Source organism: Lactuca virosa, chromosome 3 (assembly GCF_052849685.1).
Source record: "Lactuca virosa cultivar CGN04683 chromosome 3, Lactuca_virosa_CGN04683_v6, whole genome shotgun sequence".
Classification (NCBI taxonomy): domain Eukaryota; kingdom Viridiplantae; phylum Streptophyta; class Magnoliopsida; order Asterales; family Asteraceae; genus Lactuca; species Lactuca virosa.
Window position 1 is genome coordinate 428,567,005 of NC_136428.1, and position 24,632 is coordinate 428,591,636.

The 24,632-nt window shown below is 37.6% G+C and overlaps 1 pseudogene; it reads right to left on the reverse strand.

Annotated features, from left to right (window-relative positions):
- Window positions 1–1,076: 1,076 nt before the first annotated feature.
- LOC145165073 (transcription factor bHLH27-like) overlaps window positions 1,077–24,632 on the reverse strand; it is a 35,332-nt pseudogene continuing 11,776 nt past the window's right edge.

Consider the following 24,632-nt stretch of genomic DNA (forward strand, 5'->3'; position numbering starts at 1 on the left):
GGAAGCCTCATGGACTAGGCATGGACGAAATTAGGGATGTGTCCATCCTAATTTCGGCGATAAGGGCCCTATTCCAGAAGCTTCCTTGGACTGCTTAAGCCCTAAGTTGTCCATTAGGGTTTTGACTGAAACCCTAGCAGCACAAGTATATATAGAACCCCTAGGGCATCATATTTTGGCCACTTGAAACCCTAGAGATTTCCATAGCCAAAATTGTGCCTCTCCCCTCTCTTCAATATCATCCTTTTGCTTGTGTGGTGTTTGTAAGCCATTAGAGGAGTGACATTTGTGACTCTAAGCTCCAAGACAAGAAGATTCAAGCCATTGTTGAAGAGGTAATCATCTAGATCTGTTTTCATATGTTATTTTCGATATATATATATATATATATATATATATATATATATATATATAGGCCTAAGTTATTCTATTAAAAATAATTATTGTGTTATTGTATGCATAAATGTGGGCCAATCAAATTTACTTATTTTAAGAAAGTGATTAATATATATTATTGAATTAAATATAATTGAAAATATCATCTTAATTAATTACAAGGGTAATTTAGTCAATTAATATAGATTTAATAAAGGAAAATTGCATTTTTTAAGGGATCATAGATTCTATTAATTTTAAAAATCTGATTTTACGTATTATAATTTTTTTAATTCGGACATTCTGACAGAATATGTTTATGAGTATATTAAAAAATAAAAATATTCTTGAACCATAAATAATAAAAATATTCTTGAACCTATTTCTTGATCATGAATTTAAAAACTTCTTGTAGAATAACAAATCCTTGAATAATCAATTGAATAATAAAAACAAAAAACACATTATTTCTTATAGAATACGGGTAACAATTGTTAAGAATTACATTTATTGTTACGGAATAAAACTAATACATTCTAAAAGAATAATGTGGTCCGTTTCAATTTTGTGGTCTGTTCTTCAAGCATCAACATCTGTGATTCCAACAGAATTGGAATTCGTCTTTCCATTCCAGTAGAATTTGAATTCGTGATTCCATTCCAATAGAATTGGAATCTCACCAATATCATCCATTGAATCATCTACATAAACACTCTTCCATTCTCTATTTTTTTCTGCATCGATTCACAATCAATATTTAATACAAAAGAAAAATCACCCCTGCATTCCTTCTCTTCTTCGTTTTCAGTCAAGAACACACCACCGAAGTGTATGTTTTCTAGTGCAAACCTGAATGAAGAGTGTCTTGAAAAGGGTCTCAGCAAAAGCAGTGATGTTGGCAGTGACAACATTGAGCTTCAAAGATTCAAAAACCTCACAAATCTTGACCATCGTGTCTCTTCTTTTCCTGCATTTCAAACTCAACAATGCTATCTTCTCTCCCACGTATGACACTTTTAACTATTAATTAACAATTTAAAACAATCATCAATTTGAGATAAAATCATGAGAGTACGTAAAAACAGTTCAAGACTTTGACTTACTCCAATAATTTCAATCGGAAAGGCCCTTGAATCACTTGCATCTGGAGATTGCTGAATCCTTTTCTTCTTTGATTTTTCCGTTGACATGAACACTGTGTCCTGATCAAAATCGTAAACCCCAAATTCGGATTTTTGAGACTCTAGTTTCATTATCTCCTCTTGAATAATCCTCCCTTGGAGGCCGCCGACGACCGAGTTCCGTCCGGCCAACTTGAATCACAGTAGCCGGAAAATGTTTCCTCCAATCCGCCCCAACTGTATTTCAGAAATTGCAGAAGAAAACGATGGATTCAGGTTTAAACAACAAAGAGAAAAGGAGAAGATCATATGATTAGTTAATTAGTATGATTACCTATCGAATTCTTCGGTTTGGAGAAACATATTGGTCTCCCAATAGTCTTTATACTCACATGCACCGCTGCTTCGCTGCTCCTTGTCGAGAGCTCCGTTTCTAGGGTTTGTAATTCGAGAGCAACTTGAGCTTCATCGTCTGACTCCGAGCCGGAATCGGAACTTGATGCAGACTGGAATAAAGGGGAAATGACGGCTGGAGGGACAAGGGTGGGGGTGTCGATTTGTTCAATCTAGGGTTTTCAGAAATCGGTTTTTAGATAAAGAGGGGAATGAGATTTAAACTGGAGAGATACCATGATTATAGGGTTTATTTTTGGAAGTTATTAAACAAATGACTAAATTACCCTTATTTATTTATTTAATTATTTAATTTTGATTGGCCCACATTTATGCATACGATAACACAATACTTAGTTTTAAACAAATGAACCTAGCTCTCTCTCTCTCTCTCTATATATATATATATACATATATATATATATATATATATATATATATATATATATATATATATATATATATATATATATATATATATATATATATATATATATGCTAGATCTAGGGTTCATAAGTCTTGGATGAATTGCATGTACAATAGAGAAACCTAGATCCAAGCTTTAGGGTTTGCATGAGCACATAGGATGTTCTTTTGGCGTAAACCCATCAGTGGTATCAGAGCATTGATTGGTTTCTATTGTATTTGATGCCAAGTATTTCATTCATGCTTTGAAAATTCGTTTATTGGCCCTCTGACTGAAGAACTCGTCGAGTACCAATGTGAACTCGACGAGTTGGATGAACTTGACGAGTCCACACTGGGAACTCGACGAGTTTAGCTATCAGACAGAGGATATCTCGGGATTTCTTGCTGTTTTGCTATAGGATAATTACCAAAACTATTTTTAACTAATAAAATCCGATTTTTATTGTTATTATATGATTATCCTTACCAAAACAAAAGATAATTACCATTTAATTGTATAATAAATTCCTTATTTGATAAAATTTGATTATTTGATTTATTTGATGAATTATCTTGTGATTAAAATTGAATAGATCAAATCTAGATAATCATTAAATTAAATGTTTAATTTAAATTATTTGCTATTTGATCCTATGTGTTTTGAAGAGTTCAAAACTTATCCTCAAGTTTTGAAATTTAATTTTTTTAATTAAAAGTTTAAATTTGAACTATTTAAATTTCAAACCCTAGAATTTTACAAGTTTAAAATTCAACCTTATACTATATTTATTATAAGATTAATATACATATATATATATATATATATATATATATATATATATATATATATATATATATATATGTACAACTTAAATGCTAGTCTTACCGTTAGTAGGCATCATTCACGAAGCCGATCTATAAGGAGGGTATAAGGTTATGGCTAATAAAATGGCCGTTTAATGGGTGTCCACTCTCACCCACCACTTCCTTGATTGGTGGAGGGTCGTTAGCCGAACGGGTAGGATAGGGCAAACATTTTCTCATTAAAAGTATAATGAATTTATCAAGTAACTAACTGTTTTTTAAAAAATTCCCAATCTTAGTTACTTTAGGCGAAAGTGAATTGATGCAATTCCATGAAATTACACTTTGCACCCTTGCTAAGACGTTAGTGGAGCGTGTGTGGCTAACCGACACACTAATTAGCTCTAAGCAAAGGTGGCAAAGGGTGACTCGATGTTTGTCATCGTTCGATGGAGCCTGTGTGGATAACCGACACGTCGAATAGGTGATTATAACATTGGCGGCACCATGTATATTTGCATGGTTATTCACACCCGCTTTGTGATCCTCGGTATCCCAGTCACAAACTTGAGGGGCATATCGAGATTTAAACATGGCATTGAAAAGTTCAATGAATCTCAAAAGATCTAGGAGTTTTCAATACATTTAAAACTTATCTCTAATTTGTTTTTCATGGTGGAAATTAGTGAATCGTCTTTCACTTACCTTCAAATTATTTGCTTGTTAGATTACGACATCCCTCTTCTAATTTGTAAATAATGTTGTTGGATCCTAGCCCTAATTTCTCATTTGTGTGTTTAATTGGGGATTCATTTCTAATCAAACTTTTTTCTCTTTCCTTTTCAGATGTCGAACGTCAACAACAATGCTTCCGGCTCAAATTCCTCTGGCTCGTTCTCACTCATGAACTTGTGTGGGAGAGTGTTCTTTGATGGGTCCAATATCAATGATTGGATCCGAAACATCCGAATGGTCACTCGTTACGAGGACAAAGAGTATGTCCTCGATGAGAAGCTGAAGGAAATCAACATCAACACTGCCTCTGCTGAAGAGATCGCGGCCTTTGAGGCCCATGAGCGTGATGCCACGAAATTCCATTGCATCATGTTGGCGACTATGACTGCAGAACTCCAGAAGTCCTATGAGGACATGTATCCCAATGAGATGCATCAAGATCTGCTGGACCGGTACCACGAAAGCGCTAGGCAAGAAAGGTACGAGATCATCACTTTGATGATCACTGCCAAAATGGGTAATGGAGAGTCCCTTACTGCTCATCTGCAAAAGATGCAGAGATATGTCGATCGCCTGCTAAACTTGAACGTGAACTTTGATGAAGACCTGGCAATTGACATCATCCTTCACTCCTTGCCTCCCTGCTACAACCAGTTCCGCATGACCTACCACATGAACAAGGAGGAGGTCACTTTGAGCAAGCTTCAAGGCTTGCTGAGGACTGCTGAGAGCAACCTCAAAGAAAAATCTGTTGCATCAACTCCTACTCCTACTGCTGTCCCAGTCTTGGCAATTAGGCAAGGGAAGGGCAAGAAGAGGAAGGCTGCCTCAAAGAGCCACCATAAGTGAAAGTCCCATGATGGCACCTCTTCTAGTGGAACCAAGGATGGTTCTGCTAAACCCAACTCCGACCCCAAGAAGGCAGAGTGCCACCACTGCCACGAAATAGGGCATTGGAAACGAAGTTGCCTGAAATATCTGCAAGATATCAAGGATGGGAAGATCAAGCCGTCCTACGCAGGTATTTACACTATTAAATCTAATGATTCATCACATGCTATTTCTTGGGTACTTGATACAGGATGTGGTTTTCACATTTGTTCTGATTTGCAGGGCCTAAGAAGAAATAGGGATGTGGAGCATGGGAAGATAAACTTAATCATGGGGAACAGAAGATCGTCGCCTGTCACCAAGAATGGAGTTTACTCTTTAGTGCTTAGTAGTGGATTAGGATTAGATTTAAATAATTGTTGCTATTCGCCAGATATGGCAAGAAACATCATTTCTTTTCATGGTTTGTATAGACAAGGGTTAAGATATTCATTTGATAATGAAAAGGGTTCTATTAATGCTTATCTTAATGGTGTTTTCTATTTTGAAGCATTTCCTTGTAATGGAATATATGAAACTGTGATGGTTGTAGACAATTTTGGAAATGATGTGTTGTGTATTGATTCTTCCAATGGTTTGGATAAAGCATGCTTTTGGCATTGTCGTCTTGGACATGTCAACAAGAAACGCATAGCCCAACTTCAAAAGGATGGAGTATTGGAGTAATTCGACCTCAGGGACGATGACGTGTGCGAGTCTTGTTTACTTGGAAAGATGACCAAGTCACCCTTCATTGGTTCTTGTGAAAGGGGTGATGGTTTATTGGATCTCATACATACAGATGTATGTGGACCCTTTAGATCCACCACAAGGGATGTGTGTCGCTTCTACGTGACTTTTACCGACAATTATAGCAGATATGGCTATATCTACTTAATCAGGCATAAGTCAGAAACCTTTTAAAAGTTCAAAGAGTTCAAACAAGAAGTGGACAATCAATTAGGCAGGAAAATCAATATGCTTCGATCCGATCGAGGAGGAGAGTACCTAAGTCTTGAATTCCACGACTACCTCAAGGAATGCGGAATCGTTTCGCAATTGATGCCACCTAGGACACCACAGTTGAATGGTGTGGCTGAGAGGCGTAATCAAACCTTGCTAGACATGGTTCGTTCCATGATGAGTCGTGCTTCGCTACCTATCTCATTCTGGGGGTATGCCTTAGAGACTGCCGCCCATATCCATAACTTAGTCCCTACGAAGAAGGTTGCCAAAACACCTTACGAGATGTGGACAGGGAAAGCTCCCTCGTTCGCACACATCAAGGTTTGGGGTTGCGAGGCTTTCGTAAGACGATAGACTCACGACAAGCTCGAACCTCGTATTGAGCGGTGTATTTTCATCGGCTACCCGCATGTCACACCCCCAACCATCGGCGGAAACATCGGGTGGTGCAACGTCATTCTTCGTATCACAGTTATATAACACACATTGAACAGTATTAAAGAAAATACATACCTTTATTGATAATTGAAAGTTACATAATTGTTTTTCTAGAACCTATTACATAATATCCGACTATGGCATACTTCTTAATGAACAGAAAGGTAATAGTAAAACTTTTCCTGTTCAAATACATACTAGCTTTTCAAGTTCCTGAAAACACATGCATTTGAAAATACGTCAACATAAAGTTGGTGAGTCCACAGGTTTTGACTCCATATAAAAATAATACATTTTCCACGCTCAAAATTATAGTTTTGAAAGTATCATTTTGACTCACCAACATTTAGTATGTATATTAGGTATAATAGTTAGTTATCAATTAAGTGTTATACCTAAACATTCCTTGAGCCTAAGGTATAAGTAGGGGGAAACTTATACTTAACATTAATACTTGTATACGACAAAGTATAATGTTTCTAACAATTTGCTACCATGTGCCTGTAACCGTTGCTATGACATAATACCTCTGATAAAACACACTCTTGATTTCCATGAGAAATAACACACTCATGATTTCCATGAGAAACAACACTCATGATTTCCATGAGAACAACACCGTACTAGACTATGCTTTTAAACAGTATTCCTAACTTCATAACATTTAGGCAGTATAACAACTATAACTTGAAGTAAAACCAGGTTTTATCTTAACATAAAACCAATAACAACAACATATAACATACAAAGTTTTATCTTGTCATAAAACTAAGAATAACAACATATAACATACCAAGTTTTATCTTATCATAAAACCAATAATAGCAACATACTTTATAAATTAACATATAGAACTTACGAGTATAACTTCATAACTATTTCGTACACAACATATATATAGAATCATAAGTATAACTCAAGATCTACATTAGTATAATAACATGCTAACAAGTTGATATAGTTGTATATATTCAAAATATTACATTTAGAACAACTATATCCCGGTTATTATAACTATCTACGTTGATACTAATATACTATCATATAGACATAATAATAACGTATATACAATATTTAGCATGCGTTTTCCCCCGAAATATTAGAAAGTGGGGCCGCGAAACTCACCCTAGTAGCGTGATTTTATGTAATCTAAGCAGAAACGGTCAGCGGTACGAGGTCGTCGGGGCTCGGGATGCAAGAGGGCTTCAACAAACGAGAGAAAGGGAAGAAGTTCAGGTGTAGGAATAGCTAAAGTCGGACTTACTATTTATAGGAAGGATTTTAGACCCTCACGTCGTGAGTTTTATAAGACTCACGTCGTGAGTCAAGCATGATCATCTCGTAGACTTGCCATTTGCGTCCCTAGCTTCGGATGGTGTCCCTTTGACTCCTCACGACGTGAATCAATCCTTGCTCACGTCGTGAGTTTGGATCTTATCTCCTTGCAGCCTCCTCACACTTTCTAGATTCTGAGATGTGGCAAAATGACTCCTCACCTCATGAACATCTATGCTCACCTCGTGAGTTCAGTCAGATTAGGGTTTCTGATAGCTGTATCTTCGGAAGGTCGTAACTTTTGCATACGAACCCCATTTTTTACGTTCTTTATATCCACGCGTAGGTATTTACGAGTACAACAACTCTATTTTAGACTCCAATAGCTAATTCTAACTCTATTTATAATTCCTATTATTATAGCTATTTATAGTGTTCGGTTTATCAAAACTTCTTCATGCGAAGTCGGATTTAGACGTTCTCTATATTTTTGGAATCGTATGGACGTATACGTTGAGTTGTATCATAAAGAAAGTTCATATTTGTATTAGAATTTATCATGAACTACATATCACTCTTATCACATTACTAGTTTAACAAAATCACATTACATGATTGGCATAATCACATGTGATTGTCTATTGACCTATTTTGACTGGTGTTACATTCTCCCCCCGTTAGAATAATTTTGTCCCGAAATTTATCTTATGGATGGGGTTTTGTCAAACAGTTGGGGGTATTTTTCTTTCATCTGATCTTCATGTTCCCAAGTAAATTCAAGTCCTCGTAAAGAGTTCCATCGAACTTTCACTATGGGAATACGACTTTGCTTTAATCGTCTGACTTCTCGATCCATGATCTCAACAGGTTCTTCTACAAAGTTGAGTTTCGTATTGACTTGTATCTCTTCGAGGGGTATCACAAGAGTGTCATCGGATAGACATCTTTTCAGGTTTGATATGTGAAAAACATCGTGCGCATTACTTAGTTCTTGAGGCAACTTGAGTTAGTATGCGACAGAACCAATTCTTGTTAGAATTTCAAAAGGTCCTATATATCGTGGGTTTAGTTTGCCTCGTTTTCCGAATCGAATTACGCCTTTCCAAGGAGAGACCTTCAACATTACTTTATCTCCAACTTGGAATTCTAAAGGCTTACGTCTTACATCAGCATAGCTCTTTTGACGATCACGTGCAGCCTTTAATCGATCCTTAATTTGCACGATCTTTTCAGTTGTCTCGTCGACTATTTCTGGTCCAGTACGTAAGTTATCGCCCGTACGTTCTCTGGCCATCTACGTATCTCCAACTTCTGCCCAACATACTGGGGAACGATATTTTCGTCCATAAAGAGCCTCAAACGGTGCAGCCTAGATGCTGGTGTGATGACAATTGTTGTAGGAAAACTCAATTAATGGTAAATGAGTATCCCACGCATTTCCAAAGTCTATTACACAGGCTCGGAGCATATCTTCTAAAGTCTGAATGGTTCTCTCACTCTGACCATCAGTCTGTGGATGGTAAGCTATACTCATATCTAGACGTGTTCCTAAGGATTTTTGTAGAGATTGCCAAAATCATGAAGTGAATCTACTATCTCGGTCAGAAATAATAGAATGTGGAACTCCATGCAATCTGACAATTTCCTTAAGATAAACTCTAGTCAGCTTCTCCATCTTGTCGTTCTCCTTAATTGGTAAGAAATAGGCGGAATTAGTCAATCTATCGACTATTACCCAAATAGTGTCGAACCCACTAGGAGTTTTAGGTAACTTAGCGATGAAGTCCATTGATATCTGCTCCCATTTCCATTCAGGTATTTCCGGTTGTTGAAGTAAACCTGAAGGGTTTTGATGTTCTGCTTTTACTCTAGAACATGTCAAGCATTTGCTCACATAAGTAGCAATTTCAGCCTTCATATTTGGCCACCAATAATGTACTTTTAAATCTAAGTACATTTTGTCAGAACTTGGATGCACGAAATATCTGGATTTGTGGGCTTCTTCTAAGACCAAGTCCCTGACTCCACCGAACTTAGGCGTCCAAATTCGGTTCATAAAGTTTTGCGTTCCGTCATCTTTTTGTATAAGTTGCTTTTCCATTCCTTGTAAAGCTTCGTTCTTGATGTTTTCTTCTTTTAGAGCCTCAAGTTGAGCTTCTTTAATTTGTGCGGTAAAGTTAGAATGGATAGTTATAGTTAATGCTCGTACCCGACGGGGTTTAATATATTCTTTCCGGCTCAAGGCATCTGCTACCACGTTTGCCTTTCCGGGATGATAACGAATCTCACATTCGTAATCATTTAACAATTCGACCCATATTCGTTGTCTCATATTAAGATCTTTTTGGTTGAAGATGTGCTGGAGACTCTTGTGGTCGGTAAAAATAGTACACTTAGTACCGTATAAGTAATGTCTCCAGATTTTTAGTGCAAAAACTACAGCTCCCAATTCAAGATCATGGGTAGTGTAATTATTCTCATGCACCTTAAGTTGTCGTGATGCATAGGCTATAACTTTTCCTCTTTGCATCAACACACATCCCAATCCTTGATTTGATGCATCGCAGTATACGACGAAATCTTCTGTCCCATCTGGAAGGGATAGGATTGGTGCACTACACAACATTTGCTTCAGTTTCTGAAAAGCAGCTTCTTGTTTGTCTTCCCAGTTGAACTTCGTATCCTTCTGGGTTAGTGTTGTAAGCGGCTTGGCTATTTTGGAGAAATTCTATATGAATCTGCGGTAATAGCCAGCAAGTCCTAGGAATTGACGCACTTCTGTTGGCGTCTTTGGTGCTTCCCAATTCCTGATTGGTTCAACTTTGGATGGGTCAACATGAATTCCTTCGTTGCTAACTACATGACCTAAAAATTGTACTTCTCTAATCCAAAACTCACATTTGGAGAATTTGGCGTACAACTTTTCATTTCTTAGTAGTTCCAAGATTATTTGCAGGTGTTGACCATGTTCTTCCTTGGTTCGTGAATATATCAATATATCATCGACAAATACTATCACGAATTTATCCAAGTATGGTTTGCAAACACGATTCATAAGATTGATAAACACCGCTGGGGCATTGGTCAATCCAAAAGACATAACTAAGAACTCATAATGACCATAACGAGTTCTAAATGTTGTTTTTGGAATGTCGTCTTCTTGTACTCTGAGTTGATGGTATCCTGATCTGAGATCTATCTTTGAGTAGTAGCTGGATCCTTGCAGTTGATCGAATATATCATCAATTCTTGGAAGCGGGTAACGATTCTTGATCGTTAGTTTATTCAGCTCCCGATAATCAATACACATTCAAAAGGATCCGTCCTTCTTCTTGACAAACAAGATTGGTGCTCCCCTAGGTGAAAAACTGGGTCGGATAAAGCCTTTTTCAAGAAGTTCTTGTAGTTGGCTAGACAATTCTTGCATTTCGGATGGAGCCAACCGATAAGGAGATTTCGCTACGGGTGGTGCTCCTGGAATTAAGTCGATTCGAAACTCGACTTGTCGGAGAGGAGGTATTCCAGGTAGATCTGCAGGAAACACGTCAGGGAAATCACATACTTGAGGTATGTCCTTGATTTCTTTTGTCTTTCTCTTCTTATCTATAATGTGGGCTAAGAATGCGCTACATTTCTTATGTTGATATTTCTGAATCTTGGTACAAGAGATGAATTTGAGGTTCTTCCCAGATTTATCACCATAGATAATCAGGGCTTCGCCGTTTGGTAAGGGTAGTCGTATGGCTTTCTCATGACATAGAATTTCGGCGTGGTGTGAAGATAACCAATCCATGTAAATTATGACATCAAAACTACCGATAGGCGTTGGCATGAGGTTGACGTGAAAAAGGTAGTAATTAAGTGTTAACAGATAGTTTTCTAGGATTTCATGTGTTTTCTCAGTTTGACCGTTATCAATTTCTACTTCATAGATTTCTTTTAATTTGCTAGACTCATGACTTAACAATTTTCTAAACGTCGGAGTTATAAAACTTCTATCTGATCCAGAGTCGAAGAGTATGGTAGCATATAAATTATCTATGAGAAACGTACCAGATACGAACGAAGGGTCCTGGATAGCCTCTCTGCTTCCGATCACAAACGCCCTGCCACACCCTGTGCCTCCTTGACCCCTTAACTTTGGACATTCTTTCTTGATGTGTCCAACCTCTCCACACTCATAGCACTTTCTTCCTTCACCACTTCCTATTCCAGTATTTGTTTGCTGATTGACTGTTGCAGGTGTTGTGCTACTGCAGTAACTAGCAGTATGCCCCTTTTTCTTGCACTCCGTGCAGACAAAATAGTCACCTGGATGATGACGATTGTGCTGATTGCACCATGAAGATTTTGGTTGAGTGGTTACTGCCGTCGTGGATGCATAATTGGTTGCCACTTCTTGTCTTTTCTCAGATGATTGTTTGGGATTCTTCCTATTAAACTTGCGCTTGTTTGTTCCAGATTTGGGAGACTCAGCCTTTGAGACCACTTCTGTTCCTTGGATCTCTATGAGGGTTAGCTGATGAGCTATTCTCTTAGTGCTGTCATAGGTTGTAGGCTTTGATGTGATCACCATGCCTTTGATTTGCGATGCCAAACCCCAGATATATCGCTCAATCTTCTTATATTCAGGGTTACAAGTGTTGGACACATTACTACAAGATCATTAAATCTAGCGGTATAAGCTTTTATCTCTGAACCCTTCATGGTTAGGGTCCACAATTCTTGTTCCAGCTTATGTATCTCCTCCCTGGGACAATACTCATCTACTTGCATCATTTTTAGCTCTTCCCATTTCATTGAATTTGTAGTATCAATTCCCATTGTATTCACATGGCTGTTCCACCATGTAAGTGCTGCATCAACGAAAGTACAGGCTGCAAATCGTACTTTACAGTCGTCTGTACAAAAGCTTATTTGAAAGACGGACTCTGTATTTTCTATCCACCTAGTCAAATTAGCAACCCCTTCATTTCCATGAAAGCTCTTTGGCCTGCAATTCATAAAATATATGTAGGTACACGTTCTAGCGGTCCCTACATGGCCTTCATTTCTAACTCCATCTCGTGTGACATTAGATAGAGCCGCATCAACTCTTTGAGCTATGATTTCTTCAAGTTGTGTTGTACTTATTAGGGGGTTTGGTTCTGGTGGTTGTTGTTGTGGTGCTGATCGTTGGTTAGGGTTTAGCCGAGCACTACTCCTTCTAGGCATTTTGTTTTAGTTCCTATTATAAATAATAAGAATTTTATGAGTTTTGTTAGTCATTTAACACACGAGTACTAAATACTTCAATTATTCTTCAAAGTGTAAAACATAATGGATAACACAATGATTACTGTAATATATGCTTTATATTATTACTAGCGGTTACATCAGTTTATTTAAGCTTATAAGAGAAAAGTTTCTATAAACATTGCAAAATTTGCAAGGTTTTCTACATCCTTGCTATAAACTTTACTCTTCTTGCCTTAACTAGTCTGATTTTCGTATTTACACAACCACTAGTTTTAACTTATCTACCAGAAACCTAAGTGATGACCTAACACGTCAGTGACATTAACCACTTGCTCCTCAAGTGCTTGAGTTCTTTGCTCAAGACTTCCCGTGCGTTCTTCATTTCTTGAGGTTTGATTGTAGAGCTCTAACTCTGCAATCCTTGTATCATGAGTAATCATGTCGTTATAAGCGAAATTTATACGATGATGGACATCCATCACCGATTCCTGATCTCGTGTCCTTTGTCCTTCTAGCCTTCGTACTCTTCCAGAGAGATGAGTAGCCCTTCCTTCGACAAATTCCATCTTATCTTCAATTTTCACACTTTTCTCAAACAATTGAGATAAAGTGTTAACTTCAGAAGAATGTGGGAGATGCGGTCGAGATGATTGACCAGTCTCATACATCTTAGCAGATCTTTCTTCTACCACCCACCTATCAGCGGTTTGTGCGATCCGTGCAGGTTCATCTTGAACTCTATGACTTCCTGAAGATGTCGCCTTCTGATTCTTCTTAATCCTTTTCCATATCGGTATGGATTTACGTGTCGTGCGTTTCATTTTTGCTCCTTCTGGAACTTAACGGTAAAGAGTGTTCATTAGTGGTAAAGATGATGCCACCGATTCTGTCTCCTCCATTAATTCGCTTTCTTCCATTAGTTCACACTCTTCCCATTCGTTGGAGGGTAAAGGTGCTCCATCGTCAGATGGTATTGGATGAAAGGTGGTTGGATTTAGAGGGTAGTAAGGATCACCTACCATCATGGGGAATGAAACTTCCTCTTCTTCATCCGTATCCTTGATGATTATCCGTTCTCCTGAATGTGCCATGTCGAATTCCTATACATTTTGGATCACCAACAGTTTAGTCTATCAAATATTACACCCAAATTAAATAGTTCATATGATCTGATCATAATAAAATGTAGTTGCGCACCTACACCTAATTGTGATAGGATATACGCACATATAAACTTTAGTTGGAATATTTGATCTAAATCCTTGAGATCAAAAACATTCCGGGTATTAAGGTGTATTCTCATCGTGGGTCTGAGTCTTTATATATGACTCTATATTCTTATTTATTGTATTCACCCTTTAACTATTGTTTGTTACTTCAGGTCTATCTGATAAGGCCCCGGCCAGTCAGGACAGTCGAAAGGGCAGGATCATTTTAGCATATAGCCGTTCTGGAATCCAACAACCCAAATCGACGTGTCTATCCTTGTCACCGCTCCCATAAGTAGTCCTTCGGTAGAATAATTAATAATACTTTTTATTGTAGGCTAAGGGATATACCTAAACCTAATAGAGTAAGCCCTAAACTATAGACATGCTTTCCTAAGAAAGTACTAGTTCACTATAGTTAATAGCTCTAATACCAATTCTGTCACACCCCCAGCCATCGGCGGAAACACCGGGTGGTGTAACGTCATTCTTCGTATCACAGTTATATAACATACATTGAACAGTACTAAAGAAAATACATACCTTTATTGATAATTGAAAGTTACTTAACTGTTTTTCTAGAGCCTATTACATAATATCCGACTATGGCATACTTCTTAATGAACAGAAATGTAATAGTAAAACATTTCCTGTTCGAATACATACTAGCTTTTCAAGTTCCTGAAAACACATGCATTTTAAAATACGTCAACATAAAGTTGGTGAGTCCACAGGTTTTGACTCCATATAAAAATAATACATTTTCCACGTTCAAAAGTATAGTTTTGAAAGTATCATTTTGACTCACCAACATTTAGTATGTATATTAGGTATAATAGTTTACTTATCAATTAAGTGTTACACCTAAACATTCCTTGAGCCTAAGGTATAAGTAGGGGGAAACTTATACTTAACATTAATACTTGTATACGACAAAGTATAATGTTTCTAACAATTTGCTACCATGTGCCTGTAACCGTTGCTATGACATAATACCTCTGATAAAACACACTCATGATTTCCATGAGAAATAACACACTCATGATTTCCATGAGAAACAACACTCATGATTTCCATGAGAACAACACCGTACTAGACTATGCTTTTAAACAGTATTCCTAACTTCATAACATTTAGGCAGTATAACAACTATAACTTAAAGTAAAACCAGGTTTTATCTTGACATAAAACCAATAACAACAACAACATATAACATACAAAGTTTTATCTTGTCATAAAACTAACAATAACAACATATAGCATACCAAGTTTTATCTTATCATAAAACCAATAATAGCAACATACTTTATAAATTAACATATAGAACTTCCGAATATAACTTCATAACTATTTCGTACACAACATATATATAGAATCATAAGTATAACTCAAGATCTACATTAGTATAATAACATGCTAACAAGTTGATATAGTTGTATATATTCAAAATATTACATTTAGAACAACTATATCCCTGTTATTATAACTATCTACGTTGATACTAATCGAAGCAGAAACGGTCAGCGGTACGAGGTCGTCGGGGCTCGGGATGCAAGAGGGCTTCAGCAAACGAGAGAAAGGGAAGAACTTCAGGTGTAGGAATAGCTGAAGTCGGACCTACTATTTATAGGAAGGATTTTGGACCCTCACGTTGTGAGTTTTATAAGACTCACGTCGTGAGTCAAGCATGATCATCTCGTAGACTTGCCATTTGCGTCCTTAGCTTCGGATGGTGTCCCTTTGACTCCTCACGACGTGAATCAATCCCTGCTCACGTCGTGAGTTTGGATCTTATCCCCTCGCAGCCTCGGTACACCGTCTAGATTCCAAGATGTGGATAAATGACTCCTCACCTCGTTAATATCTATGCTCACCTCGTGAGTTCAGTCAGATTAGGGTTTCTGATAGCTGTATCTTCGGAAGGTCGTAACTTTTGCATACGAACTCCGTTTTTGACGTTCTTTATATCCACACATAGGTATTTACGAGTACTACAACTCTCTTTTAGACTCCAATATCTAATTATAAGTCTATATTTTATTCCTATTATTATAGAGATTTATTGTGTTCGGTTTGTCATAACTTCTTCATGCGAAGTCGGATTTAGACGTTCTCTATATTTTTGGAATCGTATGGACGTATACTTTGAGTTATATCATAAAGAAAGTTCATATTTGTATTAGAATTTATCATGAACTACATATCACTCTTATCACATTACTAGTTTAACAAAATCACATTACATGATTGGCATAATCATATGTGATTGTGTATTGACCTATTTTGACTGGTGTTACACCGCTGAAGTCCTTTGGATATCTCTTCTATAGACCGAGTGACAATGTTGTCTTTTTTGCGAGGAAAGGGGTTTTCTAAGAGCGAGAACTCATAAGCCAAGGGGACAGTGTGTAACACCAGTCAAAATAGGTCAATAGTCAATCACATGTGATTATGCCAATCATGTAATGTGATTTTGTTAAACTAGTAATGTGATAAGAGTGCTATGTAGTTCATGATAAATTCTAATACAAATATGAACTTTCTTTATGATACAACTCAAAGTATACGTCCATACGATTCCAAAAATATAGAGAACGTCTGAATCTGACTTCGCATGAAGAAGTTATGATAAACTGACCACTATAAATCTCTATAATAATTGGAATTTAAAATAGACTTAGAATTACCTATTGGAGTCTAAAATATAGTTTTAGTACTTATAAATACCTACGCGTGCATATAAAGAACGTCAAAAATAGAGTTCGTATGTGAAAGTTACGACCTTCCGAAGATTCAGCTGTCAGAAACCCTAATCTGACTGAGCTCACGACGTGAGCACAAAAACTCACGACGTGAGGAGTCATTTTGCCACATCTCAAAATCTAGAAGGTGTGTGACGAGGCTACGAGGGGATAAGATCCAAACACATGACGTGAGCAAGGATATCTCACGACGTGAGGAGTCAAATGGCCACCTTCCGAAGCTAGGGACGCAAATGGCAAGTCTACGGGGTGACCAGTCATGGCTCACGACGTGAGACTATATGGCTCACGACGTGAGAGGCCAAAAACCTTCCTATAAATAGTAGGTCTACCTTCAGCCATTCTTACACCTAAACGTCTTTCTTCTCTCTCCTTTGTTGAAGCCATCTTGCATCCCGATCCCCGACGACCTCGTACGCTGAACGTTTCTGCTTAGATTACATAAAATCACGCTACTAGGGTGAGTTTCACGGCCCCACTTTCTAATATTTCAGGGGAAAACGCATGCTTAATATTGTATATACGTTACTATTACGTCTATACGATAGTATATTAGTATCAACATAGACAATTATAATAACCGGGGTATAGTTGTTCTAAATATAATATTTTGAATATATACAACTATTATCAACTTGTTAGCATGTTATTATACTAATGTAGATCTTGAGTTATACTTAGGATTCTATATATATGTTGTGTGCGATATAGTTCCGAAGTTATATTCGGAAGTTCTATATGTTAATTTATAAAGTATGTTGCTATTATTGGTTTTATGTCAAGATAAAACCTGGTTTTACTTCAAGTTATAGCTGTTATACTGCCTAAATATTATGAAGTTAGGAGTAATGTTTGTTGGAACATGAAAGTGAACCTCTAGCAATCCTAAGTACATATTCCGAAGTGTGTTGGTTCTAAAAGGAAATGTGATCCGGAACTTGTCCGGAGCTGGAGAAAAGGAGAGTGAAGTATTTTGACGAGGAACACATTCCGGAGCTGATCCTGAAGTCCGGAATGTATGATGATCCGGATCAACCTTCATCTCCGGAACAATGCTTGTCCGGAATGAAGTCATTCTGTCTTTAGTGCATTTATTACTTTTGTCTTGTATGTGATGTAACGTTTCATAGGACTTAGTCTAAAGTTGATTTTGGACAATCAGAATGTCAGAATTGTGTCTTTTGTCCGGTCCTATGTAAACATCTGGGTTAATTCGTTGTAACATTCTCTCCAATAAATAGGAACTTTCAATACAAGTCAACTACGAATCTTTCACTTACTTTTGGCATTTACTCTTATCACATTAAAAACATTCTTCTTGTTCTTCATTTATTAACTTTACCATGATCATTATCTAGTTGTTCTCAATTAATGTCTTGATCATTTGTTGAACTGATCATCTAAGACTTGACTGGTCTTTCCAGTCTAGACTTGAATATCCATTATGAAGCAGACATTGATCTCAAGCATTCACTCAAGGTTTGAGTTTTCAAACCTTGTCCCTGCGCATAGATCTTGTTCTCACAATTGGTATCAGAGCTCGAGTGGTTGTCCTTTGAATCCATAAGAACAAATTATAATTGGTTTGAATTTACCTTGGTATTTCAACCATTTTTGTGTTAAGGATAAAAGTTCTTCTATATACCACTTAAGCTTGAAGATATCTTGACTTCAATGGCTGTCTCAAATTCTCAGCAAATGATTTCAATGAAAAACGCAAATAGCGAGGGTGGCCCTACACGTGCCCCATTGCTAGTTGTGGAAGAATATGATCATTGGAAAGTTAGAATGGCCCTACATTATGTTCTAAGTACTGAAACGTTCTATCTTCCCAAGAATTTAGGACCATCCGAGATCCTTGATAAGAACTGGTCCAACCTCCGTCAGACCTCAACTACTTAAGGATTTCATAAATTCCACCCAAATCCACCCACGTCTCAAACTTGAAAAAGTGCTTGTCCGACGTGACTCTCGAAATCCCACTCATCGAGATCGAAATCAATGAGAGCCCCAACTCCGTGTAGGAACCTGTAGAGATCATGGACCGAGAGGTCAAGCGAACAAAGCAAAGCCGTATCACGATAGTGAAGGTTCGCTGGAACGCCGAGCGAAGACCTGAATTCACTTGGGAGCGAGAGGGCCAGATGGAACTAAAGTATCTTCATCTTTTGCTTCGCTAAACTGTAACTGCGCGTGTGCTTGAACTCTAATTTCGGGACGAAATTCCCTCTAACGGGGGGATGATGTGACAACCCGAAATTTTCATTTTGTATAAACTCCGCAGTCAAGCACATCTAATAATAGTCAAATTCATCCCAGTACATTTTTGGCCGGTTTTAAGTTCGTTTGGGTGTTTTATTTTAATTTTTCATCAAACGAACAAATAAATGGAAGTATCCGTTAGGAGTGTTGTGTAGCAAATAAACAATTAACACCTTAACTAGGTGTTTACGGCCAAACAAGGGGAGTTTGGGCCGTAAACTCCCTTTGACCATGAACTCATGCATATAGCATGAGTTTACCCTTCATTCTTTCACTTTTCACTTCCTAACTCAAGAACACCCAAGATTCTCTCTCAAGTATCATATCACATTTCTTCAAATCCTCCAAAAATGTAAGTATTTCCTTCCTTGGTTCGTTCATATAACACATTATCTAGTGTTTATACTCAATTTCATCCATGGAAATCGCCTCTTTTCTTAGATCTTCAAGTGTTCATCAAAAACACCAAGAACACCAAGAACACACACTAGTGTTTTTGGCACTTAAACACTCTTACAAGCTTCCTATAAGTAAGTGCACTCCTCCTAACTAGTTAATTGCTTAGTATACTTGCTAAACTATGGAAGAACATCAAAAACCCCCAAGAACACTTGGGTTTACGGTCAAGGGATATCCTTGAACCGTAAACACCACCAAATGGTGTTTTGATGCCCCTAACACCTTCTATGGCTTGTATAAAGGACTAGAACCTTGCATGTATTAACTAGAAACCCCAAAACACAAAAATGTAGAAGTGACCAAGAGTTTACGGCTGTAAACTCATGGGTTTACGACCGTAAACTCCCAAGGAGTGGTCCAAGGACCGTAAACTCCAAAGAAAGGCCATTTCGAGCCCCAGTCACTTCGTAAGCCTTGGATTCGAGTTTAGCTTACTTCCTTGTGTGGTATAAGACCTTAAAACACCCAATGGTACCATTACCATGAGTTTACGACCGTAAACTCATCGGAGAAATGGTCCAAGAACCGTAAACCCGTATGGTGCTACCATATGGTTAGTAAACTCCAATGTGAGGCCATACTCTCTTTAGATGCAACCCTTTAGTACTCCTAGCACTTGAAACAAAGTGTTTCCATGTATTAGGATGTCTTTACTTGCTAAATTAGTTGTTAATTGACTAATTAGATTCATAAATGTATCATTACATGTTCAATAGGATCCGCGTGTGTGTTCAAGTCCTCACTTGACACTTAGCATCCTATACCATCCGTCCATCCGAATCACCCACTACAGGTGAGTTCATACCCCTTAATCAACCTTTGAAATGATTTTAAATGCTTTTATGGGGGGGGGGGGAATACAAGTTGAACTGACAAGTTATTATATCAATCACATGTGATTAATAACCGTCAGGCAAATAGATTTTTTCATGTTAAACTGTTTTATTCAGCTAAAGGTTTTCAAATCTTGTTTTCAAGTCTCTTTTAAAATAAAAAAATCTCTTTTTAATTTATTAAAATTTTATCAAAGTCTTTTAAACTTATACTCTTGTTAGATTCATGTCTATATAGATATAGTTATATAAGTAGGGTTTGAAGGACTTAGGACTGATAGCCCGCTTTATTTCCTGTTCCTTGTTTGGTTGTGGACTTAGAGCATCCAGTTATCTTTCCGAGTGTCGTTGAAGTCCTAGTTATATATTATGTATATCTGGTTAGATATTAAAATTCTTACTCCAGTTCAACACCTTTGGGTAGCAAAGGTACCTAGATAACCTCTCAAGTAAACTATAATAGGAATAGTTTAGAAACCAACCATAACTTTCATGAAGGAGAACTTAGTTATATCCATATTCTAAAAACTTATACTTTTAGTGAAAAGAAAGGTATATAGAAATCAAAACACGAGATACATCCTCATGACGCGGATTTCACCGTTGTCGAGTGGTAACCAGAGTCTCCTGGAGGGAGAGCGGGCATTATGTGTATAGATCTATACGGGACAGACCATCCCACATCCTGACTGCTAGCTACAGTCCCGGCCGACCAAGCCAAGGGGTGACAAATGTCACATTCATTTCGACGCCAGCAGGTCGTCGTGTTTACATCCGTCAATCAGTATGGTTACGAGTATCTTTACATTTACCTTATAATTCATGGCTTTAAGGTAATAAGTGTTATCACGGTATTATTCTACATATAAAACAGTCATAATATATTTTCCTAGTTATACACTAGGCCACATTTTAAACCTTTAAACTAACCTACTTAGGATTAAAGGCTATTCTAGACTCTCCGAGGTGTATTGTTCATTTAATACCACCTGGAGTCTACATTTCATTCATTTAGACTCTCCGAGGTGTATTGTTCATTTAATACCACCTGGAGTCTACATTTCATTCATTTAGACTCTCCGAGGGGTATTGTTCATTTAATACTACCTGGAGTCTGTATTTTATTTCTTTTTAAACGGCAACATCATTGCTGAAGTAAAGCATTATTTTCCCTATTACTTTTGCTTGTGATCTTCTCACATATTCATTAAAGTATAAACTATATTTTGATAATGATAAGATACTTTTGAGGGAAAATACTCCTTAAAACATAAAACAGTCGAGTTTTGGTAGAAAGCTACTTTTATTAGAAAATATAGGATTTTCTGAGGGAAATTCTAATACTCTGTAAACTTTAATCACCATCCTTAAATGAGACTATTTCGATGAATAACATGTATTTATATCAATGTCATTAAAATACTTATGAACTCACCAGCATAAAAATGTTGATACTCTCTTCCAAAATAACTTGTATTCTCAGGTCGTCGGTAGACAGGTACACTCCGGGAGCTTTTGTGAAGACAGCCTTGTACCGAGCTGCATCTTATGTTATCTTCTATATTTACTTTTGATGTTGTTGCTAAATGTAACCTATGTAAAATTATTACTATTAATGCAATGGTTGTTGTACTTGATTTATTATACTGCATATGTTGTGATACTTGACATGACGTCCTCCACCCTAGAACGTTTCCGCCGTTCTTGTTTTGGGGTGTGATAGATTGGTATCAGAGCATTGTTTATAGTGGGCTCAGTATATCAAATCATAAAAGATATACAACCTATAAATACAATGGGATAAAAACACTCTGACCAAGAATTATATTTTAAAATATAACCATATTTTACAAAAGTATAAGAACATCCAGAATATAAAAACCCAAACAAGTATCACAAGAAGAATAAGAATAAAAGTCTTTGGATGTTGAGCATTACCGTCAAACCTAGGTAGTTATGTAATCGTAAGCTGGAATAAATGTAACCTGATCAACTACATTTATTCGAGATGCGACTAACGTGTGCTTGGGGGTGATGGGGTGTTGCAATGAATCTGAAACTTACCAAATAGGAATGCTAGAGCCAAACATAAAGTTTAAAATACTATAGGAGTATTTTAGGATACTTAAAGACTCACAATAAACCCAAAAGTATGTTCAGAAGTTAAGAATCAAACATGTAATTAAAATACCATAGGGGTATTTTAGGAACCATAAATAACCTTGCATGAAAACTAAAAGAGATCCTTATTGATAGACCTATGATTACAGAGTGTATACTCCCAAGGTTATGTATAGTGAGGATCTCATAGGCTAAGAATATGTGGTTTCGCTCTACTTCCTTTTCCTTGTTTGGATGTGGATATAGGGTAGTATCACATATTCGAAGGCCTATCAGATCTAAGTTATATATGATTTGTGTACACTATGTAATTGTAGCCGGACTCGATATGGATCACCCAGTAAAATGTTTTAATAATCTCTTAAGATTCTTTAGACATTCCCATTCTCGCACAAACCCCTTTAGGAAACCTTATCCACTTCAGTAATCAGCAGAGGAGTCGATAAAGACCCAGAAGAGGTTCATTGAGAAAGATTTCCAAGTAGGAAGTAAACGAACAGTGATGAGGCTATTGAAATCACCATGTGCCTATACCTTTTAGGGACATCGGTGGGGAATTCGCATGAACTTCTGAGATTCCAGTCATCCATTATGAAGAGATGACACTCAAAATCAGAATCAGAAGTAAGGCGGAGCAGAAATTCAATATGTCTACGAGAGCAGAGAACCCTATATAGATACCCGGAGGAAACCAACGCTTGTTCCAGTCAGGGATAAGAGGTGGACAGAGGGAGCCAATGCATGGAACCCGAGAAGTGTTTCTACCTCTTTAACGTCACATTATTAATCCATAAAATAATACAATTTAGTGAGTTAGTGATTACACTACTCACACTTGCTAGGCAAATCTTCTTTCCCGTCGCGATTAATATAAATAGATCGGATCACAAGACCTCGATTGAGAGTGTTTAGCCATAAGTTTTCATGAGCATTTTCTTCCGTAATCTTCATTCCGAACTTCTCTCAAATTTTTTTCAAAGCCGGAGAGTGAACCTCTCCAATATAAAGATAACTTAGTAGGAATGACACCCATTTTATGGCTTTCCGATACACTTACTCCTACTCTGTTACCCAGACTGCATCATAAGGACGTAGGTCGACGCTCATATAACCATAAATCAAGGCGCGGGAAAAATTTATGCCTATCATAGTGAAGAAAGATACGTCTAGGGTTAACCATCGTTTCTCATCAGCTTGTGTTCCTTTTCGTGTAGGAAAAACCATGCCTCCAAAGAAACGTAACCAACCCGCTGATAAGACACCGATTCTTCAAATCGATGAAGCTACGTTTCAAGCTGCAGTTTCAGCAGCCGTAGCAGCTGTCATGGCTCACCTGAACGCTAACAATGCCAATGTTAGCAGGAGCCTTATCGGGAATCCCGATCATAGCAATGGACAGCAGCAACCAGCACCGGTGTGTAAAGCCACCCAAGAACTCCAACCTAACCCACTGAAGAGGAAGTTTGAGAACGAGGAGGGAAGTACCTCAACTCAAGGACCTTCCGAAGAACAACGAGCTGAAGTGGTCAATGCCTCTGTCAACCCTTCTGCCTCGACACCAAGAAGACCATACCTAGGAAACCTTCCCCCCTGCAGCAAGTGTGACTACCATCATTATGGAGTCTGTCGAGAACTCCTTTGTGTTAGGTGCAACATGAAGGGGCATACCGCTCGCAACTGCAGAACTCCGGTTGATTTTATTACATCAACCACCAATGTTGGGACCAGTCCAATACGCCACCTATGTGGTGAAATTGGGCACTTCAAGAGGGACTGCCCAACTGAAAGAAATGACAAGGGCGCAGGAGGAGTTTAACCCTAGTGCCTAAAGGAACATCAAGGAGCCCGGTAGAATGTTGGTACGTTTCTCAATCCTAAGTAGCTAACCGAAAACTTTAATTAATCAATTCTAATTGTAATTACTCCCTCGTTAAGGCGAAAGTCGCAGCACTGTTATAAAACTTGAAAACCCATCAGGTAAAGCTATGATGGCTTAGTATATACGTTAAGGCCATTTATAATTAAGATTGATAGACCTCGAGTGAGTGATGCTGCCTTATCTCCTGTTCCTTGTTTGGTTGTGGATTTAGGGCGGAGTCGCTCAGTCAACAGTCCTTTTAATCTTAATTATACATGACTAGTGTATACTAGGCGGTTATAGAGAGGCCTCGTGAGGAATCCATTCATGAAAAGTACATTATTCCAAAACATCAGGACCCCTAGAGTTCAGCGTCACTCATGTCGGTCCAAGTATCCACGATAGTAATACCGTGGACGAAGCCCGAGATGCTAGGAACTTGTATGCCCTGTTCAGCACATGGTCCTATCAATCTTCATTCTATATCTTGTCGATGTTTGCTAAT